The sequence below is a fragment of the Theropithecus gelada genome, chromosome 4, assembly GCF_003255815.1.
Source record: "Theropithecus gelada isolate Dixy chromosome 4, Tgel_1.0, whole genome shotgun sequence".
NCBI lineage: Eukaryota > Metazoa > Chordata > Mammalia > Primates > Cercopithecidae > Theropithecus > Theropithecus gelada.
The window spans coordinates 25,230,874-25,243,231 of NC_037671.1; the positions used below are offsets into that span (position 1 = coordinate 25,230,874).

Here is a 12,358-nt window from a genome sequence, read left to right on the forward strand (position 1 = left end):
TTGGAAGCTTTTTAGCTATTATTTCATTGAATAAATTTTCTATGACTTTTCCCATCTCTTCCACCTCTGGAACTGCCATAATCCAATCATTTGTTTGCTTAATGGTGTCCAATAAGTTTGACAGACTTTCTTAATTCTTTTCCATTCTTTTTTCTTGTTTGACTGGATTATTTCAAAAGGTATCTCCTCATGTTCAGAGATTCTTTCTTCTGCTTGATGTAATGTATTGTTGAAGCTTTCAATGACATATTTTTATTTATTAAATTCTTCAGCTCCAATATTTCTGTTTCTTTCATTTTTGATACCCATCTTTTGTTGAATTTCTCATTCAAATCATGAATTGTTTTTTCATTTTCATTGAATTGTCTTTTTTGTATTCCTTTGTCTCTGAGTTTTCTTAAAGTTATTATTTTGAATTTCTTTTCAGGCAATTAAAAATTTTCTTTTTGTTGAGATCAGTTACTGGAGAATTACTGTGCTATGTAGTGTTATATTTCACTGCTTTTTCATGTTCTTGTCTCCCTTGCTTGATATCTGTGCATTTAGTAGAACATTTGCCTGTTCCAGTTTTGTAGTGTGGCTTTCATGGGAAAAAACTTTCTCCTGCAGATATGTCCTAGGGTGTCAGTTGGGTAGGGTGCATTGGCTTTTCTTTCAGTGGGTGCAGTAGTGTAGTCTTTGTACAGTTTCTTCAGCTATAGTCAATATCAGCAATGCCCCTGCATGCCTCAGTGGCTTAGGCTGTAGAGATTTGTATGCCTATTCCACCTACTTGGGCTCTGCTCCTCTAGGGGTAGGGTGCTGGACTGGTCCATGCTTTGGAGAAGTAAGGGGCTGGTAAATCAGTGGCTTGAGTCAGCTCAGGCTCTGCTCCTCACATTAAATCTTGAAAGATGTGAATTTCATTACCTCTTAGTTACATAATGCCATATACAAACTCTTTGTTGTTTTAAATCTAATCTCTGACTTGGTTATAAATGATTGCACTTTTCTACAGTTTCTAACTATAGCATAGCAGTGCTAAAACATCTGGGAAGGCAAAAGAAAGAAAGATAGGCTAGTAACACCAAAGTAATGCTGAAACCTGGAAGGAAAGAAAAATACATTACTTTCCTCTCCATTCTTCTTTGACCCCCTTTGAATATATGGCTTATTATAACAGCAAGATGTGTGACCTTGAGCTATTTATTTGTCTGGAGCCACAGCTTCTTTACTTATAAAATAAAGTTAATGCCATTTACATCTCAGAAACTGTGAATATAAGATGAGAAATATGTTTATAAAATCTCATACAATGCTTGTCACACAGTAAGGTTTGGTAAAGCGAATCCTTCAACAGCGTTCCTCAGTTCTTTCTCTTGTGCTGAAAGTGGACTACCTTAGGAAAGACCATACAAGCAAAAATAGAATGACTTGGTTACAGAGCTGTTTCACTGTGTACGGATTACCAGCCTGTCTTAATCCAGTGAGATAGAACACTCCCCAACACAAGTTACATGAAGGCAGTGTATTACTTACAGATAGGACAACAGAAGCCTATGATTCATAAAAGCCTCAAGAAAGCTAGTTTGGCTTTGGCAGTTGGAGTTTCATCTGCCTGTGCCCCCCATTTGCGCTGCAGTGGAGGGTCCCAAGAAAGTATCCCACCCTGGGTTTTATACCCCAGCATAACATGATTCACTGTGCTAATCTGTTGAAGGACATACTGTTTCTATGAGGGATTAGAACAGAGCCTAGACTGTTCAGGCTAGTTTCTCCCTATCTTAAGATGTTGCATTCTCAGCATATTCTAGTTATTCTTAAGAACTATGAGTAAAAAAGAGGGGGTAACTGTGTCAGTCCAAAGATACCTGAAGAATTGTCCTGTGCTGACTAACAGCAGAAAAGTTTCCAGTTGATTTAAAGTCAAGTGTTTCGCAATGCAGTTACAAACAAAATCATTAAGTGCCTATTTTGTGTTTGGCCCCATGGTAATACTAATAATGATTATGACAATAATAACAAAATATATTAAGCAATCATTTTTTTTACCTGTCATTCTTTGAAGCATTATCTCATTTACTTCTCCCAGAACCCAGTAAGGTAGTTAGCATTATTATCTCTAGTTTACAGATGAGGATATACTGAGTTTGCAGTGTTTAACTCATCCACAGTCACATTATTATTTGTGGTGGAGGGGTGATTTGAACCCAACCTATTTGACTGATTTTTTAACCAGATTGTTAAGAAAATAAACATCAGCCATCCAAAATCTCCCCATCTAATCTAGATGGGAAGTTTACAACTTGAAATAATTAGTCTCAAGAGATTTCAGAGAAGTGGTAGAAAACCGACATGGCCTTGGTCTTCTACCACTAAGGTTTTATTTTTAAAATAAATGAATAAGTAGGTCTTGACTTGCCATTTTATAGCTTTGGTCTTAGTCCAACAAGAAGGAGCAAGTAGGAAGACTTTGCATAGCCAACCCCCAACGCAGTTGAAATCAGCATTAGCATAGAGCTTTAGAAATAAGATTCAGCATGCATCTTGCAGTGTGACCAATCCTGTTCTCCATCACAGAATTCTAGTTACTTGGTGAACCTGGGAGGCCACTCTCTGTCCCCATCCTGGACCCCCCCTATATTGCAGATCCTCCCTGACATGGGACCCTGGACCCTAAGGCTCAGAAGGGCTCAACCAGGACTTAACAGCAGTTTCCGAAGGGCCTTCACCCATCTCCCAAGTCTGGCCAGACTGACAGGACCAGCAAGGGATGGGGCATGGGAAAGATTAGAGACATAGAATAAAGCAGTATCGTGGAGAGCCTTGAAAGCCAATTTAAAATTGTTTTATCTTCTAATAGTAGGTCCTAGCTTAGCAGCCGTTACGCTTTGGATCTTGACTCTTTAGTAGGTTGTGAAATTAGTGTATTGGGTCACATCCACCATACCTGTTTTAATGAACTAGGATAGAGGAAAACAGAAAATAGAAACATGTCTTGCAGTTAATAAGGGTTTTTGTGAAACATTTGCTTTAGTTATATACAGTCAATTCTTGTTATCTGTAATAGTTCTATTCTATAAAGTCACCAACCCTGAATTAGTAATTACGAAGCCATTGCTTCCTGGGTAAATACAGGATTAGGTTCCTTTGTTCCTCTGGTCACAAAATTTTCATCAACAGATTAATACATACCCTTATTTTATGAGTGTTTCTGAATAAGGACACCTCATTTAATATATATATTGATTCATTAACATTAAACTCTAGGCTAAAGCACTATCACTCATACCTGAATGAAGCTTCTCGAACACATGTGTTTTTCTCCCTAAGGTACATCACAGCCTTCTTGTGCTGATGAACGGCAGTTACCACGTTAGCGCTGTGCTTGGGGGCCATTTTAAACATGAAATCACCAACTTAAAAAAAGCACAAAAATGCAAAAAGTGTGACATTAAATAGGCCTTGAAAAGAACACTCGTTTACAGTTTGAGCTAAAATAAGAAGACAGAACACCACTTTTTTCAACCTCAGCTGGGAACACGTATGTCAGGTGCTTACATTTTCATCACTGTACACATGTCTGTGACTGACCACAAACATGCTCTGAGTATGGATTTGGGAGTTACAAATATATTTAGCAAGTAGGTGAATTTGCAGATATAGAATTTGTAAATAATGAGGATCAACTGTGTGTGCACGGACACACAAATATGTTTACTAGGTCTACAAGGTTGTAATGTAAAATGTATTTCTCAAAAGAAAGGTTTTTTTTTGTTTTGTTTTTTAGATATACATCCCTAAATAATCAAATTGCTGAGGAATGACACAGTGGACATTACTTTAAGATGTAACCACTAAGCAGAATGGGGTTTAGAGGCAAGCAGCCTAGATTAGAAGACTTCTATAGTAATCTAACCCCATGAAGCAATGAGGGCAAAAGTGGGCCTGGGGACTAGGGATAATTAAGCCAAGAAAAAAAAATGATGACTTGGTTACAAATTGAGTATGTAAATAAAGAAGGAAAAATTGATGATTATTCTGAAAGTGTCTGGTTTAGAAATTAGAAGGGTGGTAGGTATAGTGAGATATGTTGTATACTGGAAGGAATAGAGCTTTGGATGCTGGTGGAATCCAGTTTCAGTCTTGCCTCTATGACTTTATTACACATGTGATCTTTGGCAAGTCATAAAGCCTTCTGCCTCATTTTTACAATCATGCCATTTAAATATCAGGTAATTACTACAATTAAATGAGTCAATATACTATATATGTGACATTCGTAGAATACACTAACACCCAGGATGTAGCTGCAATATAAATAGGTGCTATGTCTGTATTATGTGTAATTATTCATAATATGTTTATTATATTCACATATATATATACATGCAAAATATAGTATAATTACACCTGAAGAAATATTGGGACATCAAAGAAGGGTTACTCATCAGGCCGTGAAATTATGAGATGGCAATAAAGTTGAAAGGCCAGGATTACTATATATGTGGATTATCAGTTTTTCAAAGCACTAGAGTACAAGTAATATATATTAAAATAGCCTGATAAAATTTAAACTTTGTTTGAGAATGCACAGTAGGATCTTGTAACCAACCATAATCAGAAATATCAATTTTTACCATATTGGCACAGCTCAAAATTGCTAGTAGAGAGGAACTTCTGGTTGATGGACTACCAAATACACAGGCTTTTACTGTAATTTGTTCTACAGGTTAAAGTTAGTATTGTCAAAACATGGCAGGCAACATTATAGATTTTAAGGCTTCAGTATCTTTATATCTCCCATGGTATTAAATATAATTCAAACACAGAAAAATGCTCTTCTCTCATTATGTCTTTTCTTTTTGATGAGAGATGAATAGGTCCACTTGAGAAATGATTGTATCGACTATTGTACTTTAAATTTTCTTTAGCACTACACAACTGGCAAACTGGCAAGAAGTGGTAAGTCAGTAAGTCCAAATAGACAGCCAATGTGTGATTTCATATCACAGATACTCTCTCTACAGCACAATAGAACACAGGGTATTGAGTTATCCCCTAATGAATTAAAGTCCCTCTTGCATCCTTTACATACCGATTTCATTAATATTAATAATTACTAATTGTAGCTAACACTTGCCAATGCATAATGGGAACTACGTTTTTACAAATGTTGCCTAACAAAGACTGTTATTTTTTTCTGCATCTTGGTCGTGGCACAGTCTGATAGCTTTCAAAGAGCAAGCCAAATTGTCAAATGCTGTCCGGTTTGTAATGTCATGTTCGATCTGGAGCTGAGAAGGGTGGCCTCAGGTTTCTGGCCTGTCTTTTATGTCACAGAAGCACAGAATTGTTAAACAATCTGGGGAAATTGAAAGTAGCAAATGTGCAATACAATTTTCTCTGTAGTTCAGTGCTACATAACAAAAGAGACCCATAAACTTTCTTCCATTCTGGCACTGGATGGTGACTTATCTGTGGGAACAGCAGCCACAACAGATGTAAAGAAAAACAGATAGAACTTTTAAAAAATAAACTTCAGGAAATAGTTTTCATGTCTTTATTTTTCCCTGTGTTTCAGCTAATGCTCAAAGCTTTCCTAAAATGTTCTGTTGGAAATAGTGAGACTGGAATAAGCTCTATTTTCCATTTTGTCCCCTTGTTTCAGGGCTTTCAGATGTCCTTAATAACCCCGAACTTGTAGAATGTTTTAATTAAGGACTTCAATGTTAGAGTATAATAACATAAACCTAAGATCCCCCGTGATAATCATTCTATGTTTATGGTTTTACAACAAACTTGTGTTTTATCCTGTTGGTATATTTGTTGTATTTTGGCATTTCTTTTGACGATGCCTAAAAATGCCAGAAGCTTAAAGAAGGAGAGACAACCTCTGAAGCCACTTTGACTTTTCTTTTTTTCTTGACAAAGTGTTTTATCTCTGAAGAATTCAGTTCAGTACATGGGTCTTTTGAGTACATTTATTGTACTAAAATGTCGTATTTGCTTAGATCAAATGAAGAGCAACTATACTGAAAATAAGATAGATAACTATTTTATAAAAGAATTTCTATCTTTCTCTGCCAAGAATGCTGTATGTTTTTTCCTTACATTAGGAAATGGGGATAATTTTGACACTTTCCACTTTATTTTAGAAAGAGCTTGTACTTTTGTCTTGTAAGGGAAATAAAGAAAAGTAAGCATGGTAGGGCACAGTGGCTCATGCCTTTAATCCCAGCACTTTGGAAGGCCAAGGCTGGAGGATCACTTAAGCCCAGGAGTTCGAGGCTGCAGTGAGCTCTGAATGTACCGCTGCATTCCAGCCTGGATGATAGACCGAGACCTTGTCTGTGAAAAAATAAACAAAAAGTGTGAGCTATACTGTTTATTATGAAGCTTAATTTGCATTGAAGTTAAATGTTAATGGGATTCTTCTCTCTTCTTTTTCTAACTCAGAAATTTCATTCTAAAGCCATGAAATGGGCAGGGCAAGGTAGGAGTCTGCAGCAGGGAGGAGGGCGGGGTTTGTGGTGGCTCAGAGCAACATGTCAGACCCGGGAGGGTAAGTACCGATAGGGCACAGCCTGTAAAGGGCTGTCAGAGCCTTGGCAGGGTGATGAGGATGTTCACATGTGGGGAAAGGTGGTGTGGTGTTTTGGAGGACAAGCTGGGTGAAGCAGGTGTCTAGAGGTAGAGTGGATTGGAATATGGACCCCCAAAATATTTGTCCAAGTGCTAACTCCTGGTACCAAACTCTGTATTAATTTCTCAGAGATGCTGTAAGTAATTATGTCAAACTTGCTGACTTAATTCAACAGAAATGTATTCTTTCACAGTTCTGGAGGCCAGAAGGCCAAAATCAAAGTATGGGCAGGCTTGATTTCTTTAGAAGACTCCAAGGGAGAACTGTGTCTCCTCGCTTCTGGTGGGTATTGGCAATCCTTGGAGTTCCTTGGCTTGTAGGCACATCACTTCAATCTCTGCTTCTGCTTTCACGTGGGGCTCTTCCCTGTGTGTGTCTGTGTTGCCTCCTTTTCTGACTCCCATAAGAACACTTGTTATTGGATATAGAGCCCTCCCTAATCCAAGATGGTCTCATCTTGAGATCCTTATCTTGGTTATGGCTGCAAACACCCTTATTCCAAATAAAGTCACATTTTGAAGTTTTGGGTGGACATGTGTTTTGATGTGCCACTATCCAACACACTACCAAATGAAAGGAGGTGACTCATCACATGGTTTTAGAGATCAAGAGGAGTGAGAATGGCATCCCTGTGAAGGGGTGGTTTCTTGTGGGGCAAGAAAGCTTATGCAGGATAGGAGAGCATCTATGCTAGAGGTCACCCAGCATAAATGTCAGACCCCAAGTGGGGTGAGGAGGCGAGATGAGAGATTGGTTACATATGATAGACTGATCAAATAGGTAAGTAAGTATATTGAGGGTGAAGGGCCAAGATTCTGTCACAGAAGCAAATTACAAATATATAAAAGGAGAAAATTATGGAGTTGAAGGTACTGGTGTGAACTTATAATTTGTAATAAATAAAGATATATTAATACATGGAGATGTAAATGTATGTGGGTGTATGTGTGTATTATAATACCTAGCTCTGTTCACTGAAATAGACTGGCAACATATCCACCGCAATAGCAACTAGCACATTTAGCTTCCATATCTTGGCTTCTAAATACCAGTCTTCACCAAAAAGAGAGAGTTTTTCTGGGAAAATGACCAGATTTCATAGAGGGAGTACATTGTATAGAGGGAGTACAATATCAAGCATTTTATACCAAAAAGTAAGGAAGTCCTTTAAAAAAACAATGAAGTCATGTCAAAAGGGCATAAAAATCATCTTGAAGAAGCTCCTATAAGCCAAATTGGGAATAATTTGACCATCAAAATAAATGATAGTAATGTGTTACAGCTCAATAAAATACAAAACCATAAGTCCATCATTATCAAAGTGAGTAAATTGAAAATTTGGAATGAATGAGATATTTACATACTTTCAAATCTATCCCCCACAAAATATTTACTAATCACAAGAGGGAAAATAAATACATTTTGAATGGAGAAACATGGCAGATGCCACCTGAACTGAGGGATCAAAGTGAACATCGTCAGTGATAGCATGAATCAAGATTACTTGTCACCTACCTGATAGAATGCAATGAGAAACATCTGTGATATTCCTGTCAGATGCATCATCTAAATCTCATCATGCGAAAGCACAATAAAGCCAAATTGAGGCATATTCTACAGAATAACTGGATGGTAATTTTCAAAAGTCTCAGTTTTGAAAGCCAGGGAAAGACTAATGAACTAATTAAGGCATCTAGAGAGACATGATAACTAATTGCAATGTGTGTTTCTGAACTGGACCCTTATTTTGACAATCAAATGGGGTCTGAAAATTAGAGAGTAGTAACATCTCACTATATCAATTGCTTAGTCAATACCCGGAGCAGAGTAAGCACTCAGTTTATGATGATTTTGACAACGATGATAATGACAATGATCACTGAAGGACCGCATGAAAAAATATACCTAGTATCTATCTACTTAATATCCTGGAATTCTAAAACAGGAATGTTCTGGATTCATGTGCAGAAAAACAACTGGTTCCCCAGGTCTAATCAAATTAAATTGGGAGGTAAATTTAAATTATATGTATTTTTTATCCAACAGAGAAATAAAAAGCACTTTGCCAAATAGTTAAACACTTGAGAACCAGATAACTAAACTCTTCAGACCTAGGAATTCTAAAATTAAATTGTTTTCATGAAAGTCAAAAATTCAGTCTTCTTCCAACAACCAAAGAAGAGGAATGAATATGAAAAGAGAGGCTGAATTGTCCCAACACTGAAGTGTTGGGAGCAATTCATTGAACTGTAGAGCTGGAAGAGATAATGGTAAATGTGCCAAGATCCTTCGATAATGCCAGTTTGGAAGACTGAGCCCTAATTTTCCAAGGGAAAAATAAATCCCAGTGTCATAATTGCATTCCTGTGTAGATCTTTGCTTAGGTTTTCTAAAGTTCAGAGCTAAAAGTATATCATCCTTTGTATTTAAGGAAGTCTTATGGGTATCCTTACTTACTCATGGTGCAATAATATTCCTGCAGATTCTACATCTCCATCCATGGGCCACTGTTTCAGGAATCTCAGCCAGTCAACACAACCTCAACCAACAAGAGTATGCAGAGAAAGGAGTCCCCTACCTGCCACAAAGCTGTTGTCTGAAAACTATCTCATATTGTCTCAAGTTGTCATTCGGTGTGAATTAGACCTTTTTAACATGTAATCTGCAACGTGCTTCATTGTCTAATTTTCCACAGCCCCTCATATAAGAAACTGTATTATTGGTATAATCATCATGGTGAGGAAGTTGATATGTGGGGGAGAGATGACAGGAGCAGAGAGTAAGTCAGAGCTGGCTGCCTGACAGATAAAAAGGAAAAGCCAAAAACAAAAAAAAAAAAAAAAAAAGACACAGAAGAGGACTTAGTTGACCACACAGAAAAGGAAAGTATAGGTAAGACATAGACTAAGATTCATAAAACTCAAGTTCTAGTCTTATTTATTAGCTATGGGAGGCCTTGAGAGAGTTCTAGAATTAAGTGATCTCTCTTTATAAAGTAGGAACAGCAATAACTTCCCTGGCTATCTCACAACGCTGTAGTAGTAAGAAATAATTTTATAATTAAAGACTATTTTAGGGCTGATTACATTTTTGGGCAGTGGCTCATGCATGTAATTTCAACACTTTGGGAGGCCAAGGTGGGCAGATTGCTTGAGCCCAGGAATTCAAGACCAGGCTGGGCAACATAGACCTTGTCACTACAAAAGAAAAAAAATTAGCTAGGCGTGGTGGCATATGCCTGTGGTCCCAGCTACTCAGGAAGCTGAGACAGGAGGATCGCCTGAGCCTGGGAGGTCAAGGCTACAGTGAGCCATGATCATACTACTGCACTCCAGCCTGGGAAACAGAGTGAGACTCTGTCTCAAATAAAGGAATATTTTACACTTCAAGGTTCTATACAAATGTAAAACATCATTCTATTACATATTTATAATGCTGATTATTCTTTAAATGACTTTAAAATGTTAATCTCTGCTAAGCCCACAGAGAAGTATATAACAAATTGGTGAAGTATTGGCATTAAAGATAGTCAAAATAAAACATAGAAATTATGGTAAATAATTTAACTGGTAAAATAATCTAAGTGGTAGTTGTCAGGTAAGTGGAAATTCAATCAGCTGATTGTTTAGGATTCTTGGTTGTAAGTGACAGAGACCTAACTAAAAGTATGTGAAGCACATAACTGAGAAGTCTGTGGTATGGCTTAGCAGTCAGAAATGGGAAAATATTGGGACCAGTTCATGTTTTATTTACATTATCTTTGTTCCCAGGCAGTCTCTGCATGTAAGTGACAAAGATGACTATCTGCAAATATATATACTTTTTTGAAGGGCTATCTCAAGCCGTTCTAGAGAAGCACTGAAAGCTTCTTATACTTAAAGATAGTTTGCTTTCCCTGATTTGTGATGAGTGGAACACTGAACAGTGATATAGAATAATATTCTGTAGTTAAGGGGTTGTTGTAGTATGGCCAATGGGTGCAATCCAGTCCTCAGCCTGATTTTGCAAATAATCTTATAGAAACACAGCAACACCCATTTATTACACCTTGTTTATGGCTGCTTTGGGGTTACAATGGCAGAATTGAGTAGTTGTGACAGAGATCACTAGGCTCACCACATCTGAGATATTTACTGACTGACCCTTTATAGAAAGTTTGCTGCTCTTAGAGGAATGTGTATTTCTAGTATCAGCAATACACTTCTTGAATTTGTTTTGTTTTCTCATCTTTACAATGATAGTTGCAGACTAGTTGATCCTTGTGACTTGTTTTTGAATGCCACTGTGTATTCTGTCTGTCAGGGCTCGCTGATTCTGTTTCTTATGGTGCTGAATGCACAATTTAATGCCCTGGAATTTCCTTCTGTCTCCTGCTAAATTTATGCTTCCTTAGATAGTTAAAATCCTGTTCTACCTTAGAAGTCTCCAGAGTTATTTTCCTAAATTAAGAAGAACTGGCTTTGAAGTTAGTCATTATACCACACACAACGGTTGAAAAGAGCATCTCTTTTATGCACTGTGTGTATTTCAGCATCCACTCAGCTTCTTAGGTAGCAAAGGAAGAGTCTTTCACAGTGTATTTTATCCATATTTGGGTCAGAAACTCTTCTTTGCCACAGAGGGTGATGCAAGAAAGATATGTGATGGTAACAGTAGGCAAGGGATGTAATAATCACAAAATTTGAGGCCAGGCCTGGTGACTCATGCCTGTGATCCCAGCACTTTGGGAGGCTGAAGTGGGTGGATCACCTGAGGTCAGGAGTTCAAGATCAGCTTGGCCAATGTAGTGAAACCCCATCTCTACTAAAAAAATACAAAAAGTAGCTGGGTGTGGTGGTGCACATCTGTAATCCCAGCTACTCAGGAGGCTGAGGCAGGAGAATAGCTTGAACCAAGAAGGTGGAGGTTGCAGTGAACTGAGATTGTGCCACCACTGCATTCCAGTCTGGGCAACAGAGTGAGACTACGTCTCAAAAAAAAAAAAAAAAAAAAAAAAATCTAGAAAAAGATCTCCAAGATTCAATCCTCTAATTATTTCTTTTAAAAATGAGAAAAATGACTCCTGGTCAGCTTTTACCTTCTTTTTCAACTGTTTTGGCAATACTTTCATATTGGGCTCTTAAAGTCTCAAGTAATAGGTTTTAAAAACCTCAGATAATAAAAGTATAAAAATAAAACATATTAAAGACAAAACCCAAGAATCAGCTTCCTCTTCCTTCTTTACTCTTTCATGGGTGTTGGCTCTAATTTCTCCATCTAGTTAGGCAGTTCTTTGCTTTTTATTGCTTGTTTGTTGATGACATTTGCCATTTGTAGCAATAGTAATAGAATCATCTATATGTTTATGGCCTTGTTGAATGTAGAAAAAGGATAGTGGCATTTTCTAATTGTGTAACCCTGTAACACCTTGACGGGGACTGTAGATCATATGCTAGACCTTTTGTGTTTGTTCATGGTGGGTAGATTGCTTTAATATACTTACCACATTATCCTAATTGCCAGCCTTTTGGGGAGGGCTATATATCCTTGCTAAGATGGTAGCATTTTTGTTTTAACATAGAGGTGACCCAAGGTAGACATAAGTGTTGTTCATTTTTGCCTAATACTAATAAAATTACCTAATTGTTGAAGCTTCAAGCTTGAATCTAGGCATTTTATGTCATTTCAAGTACACCCTAGCATTTTAAAGCATAAATATCCTACTGTCCTCAACAACTGTAGAACAAAAATAAA

At 37.4% G+C, this 12,358-nt stretch overlaps 1 long non-coding RNA gene across 1 annotated transcript in view; it reads left to right on the forward strand.

The window, feature by feature from the left end:
* LOC112622926 overlaps positions 1–10,839 on the forward strand; it is a 37,215-nt gene extending 26,376 nt beyond the window's left edge. The window contains exons 3-4 of the long non-coding RNA XR_003119057.1: positions 6,819–6,907; positions 9,108–10,839. This is a non-coding gene — a long non-coding RNA (uncharacterized LOC112622926). The remainder of the gene's footprint in view (positions 1–6,818; positions 6,908–9,107) is intronic.
* The last annotated feature ends 1,519 nt before the right edge of the window (positions 10,840–12,358 follow it).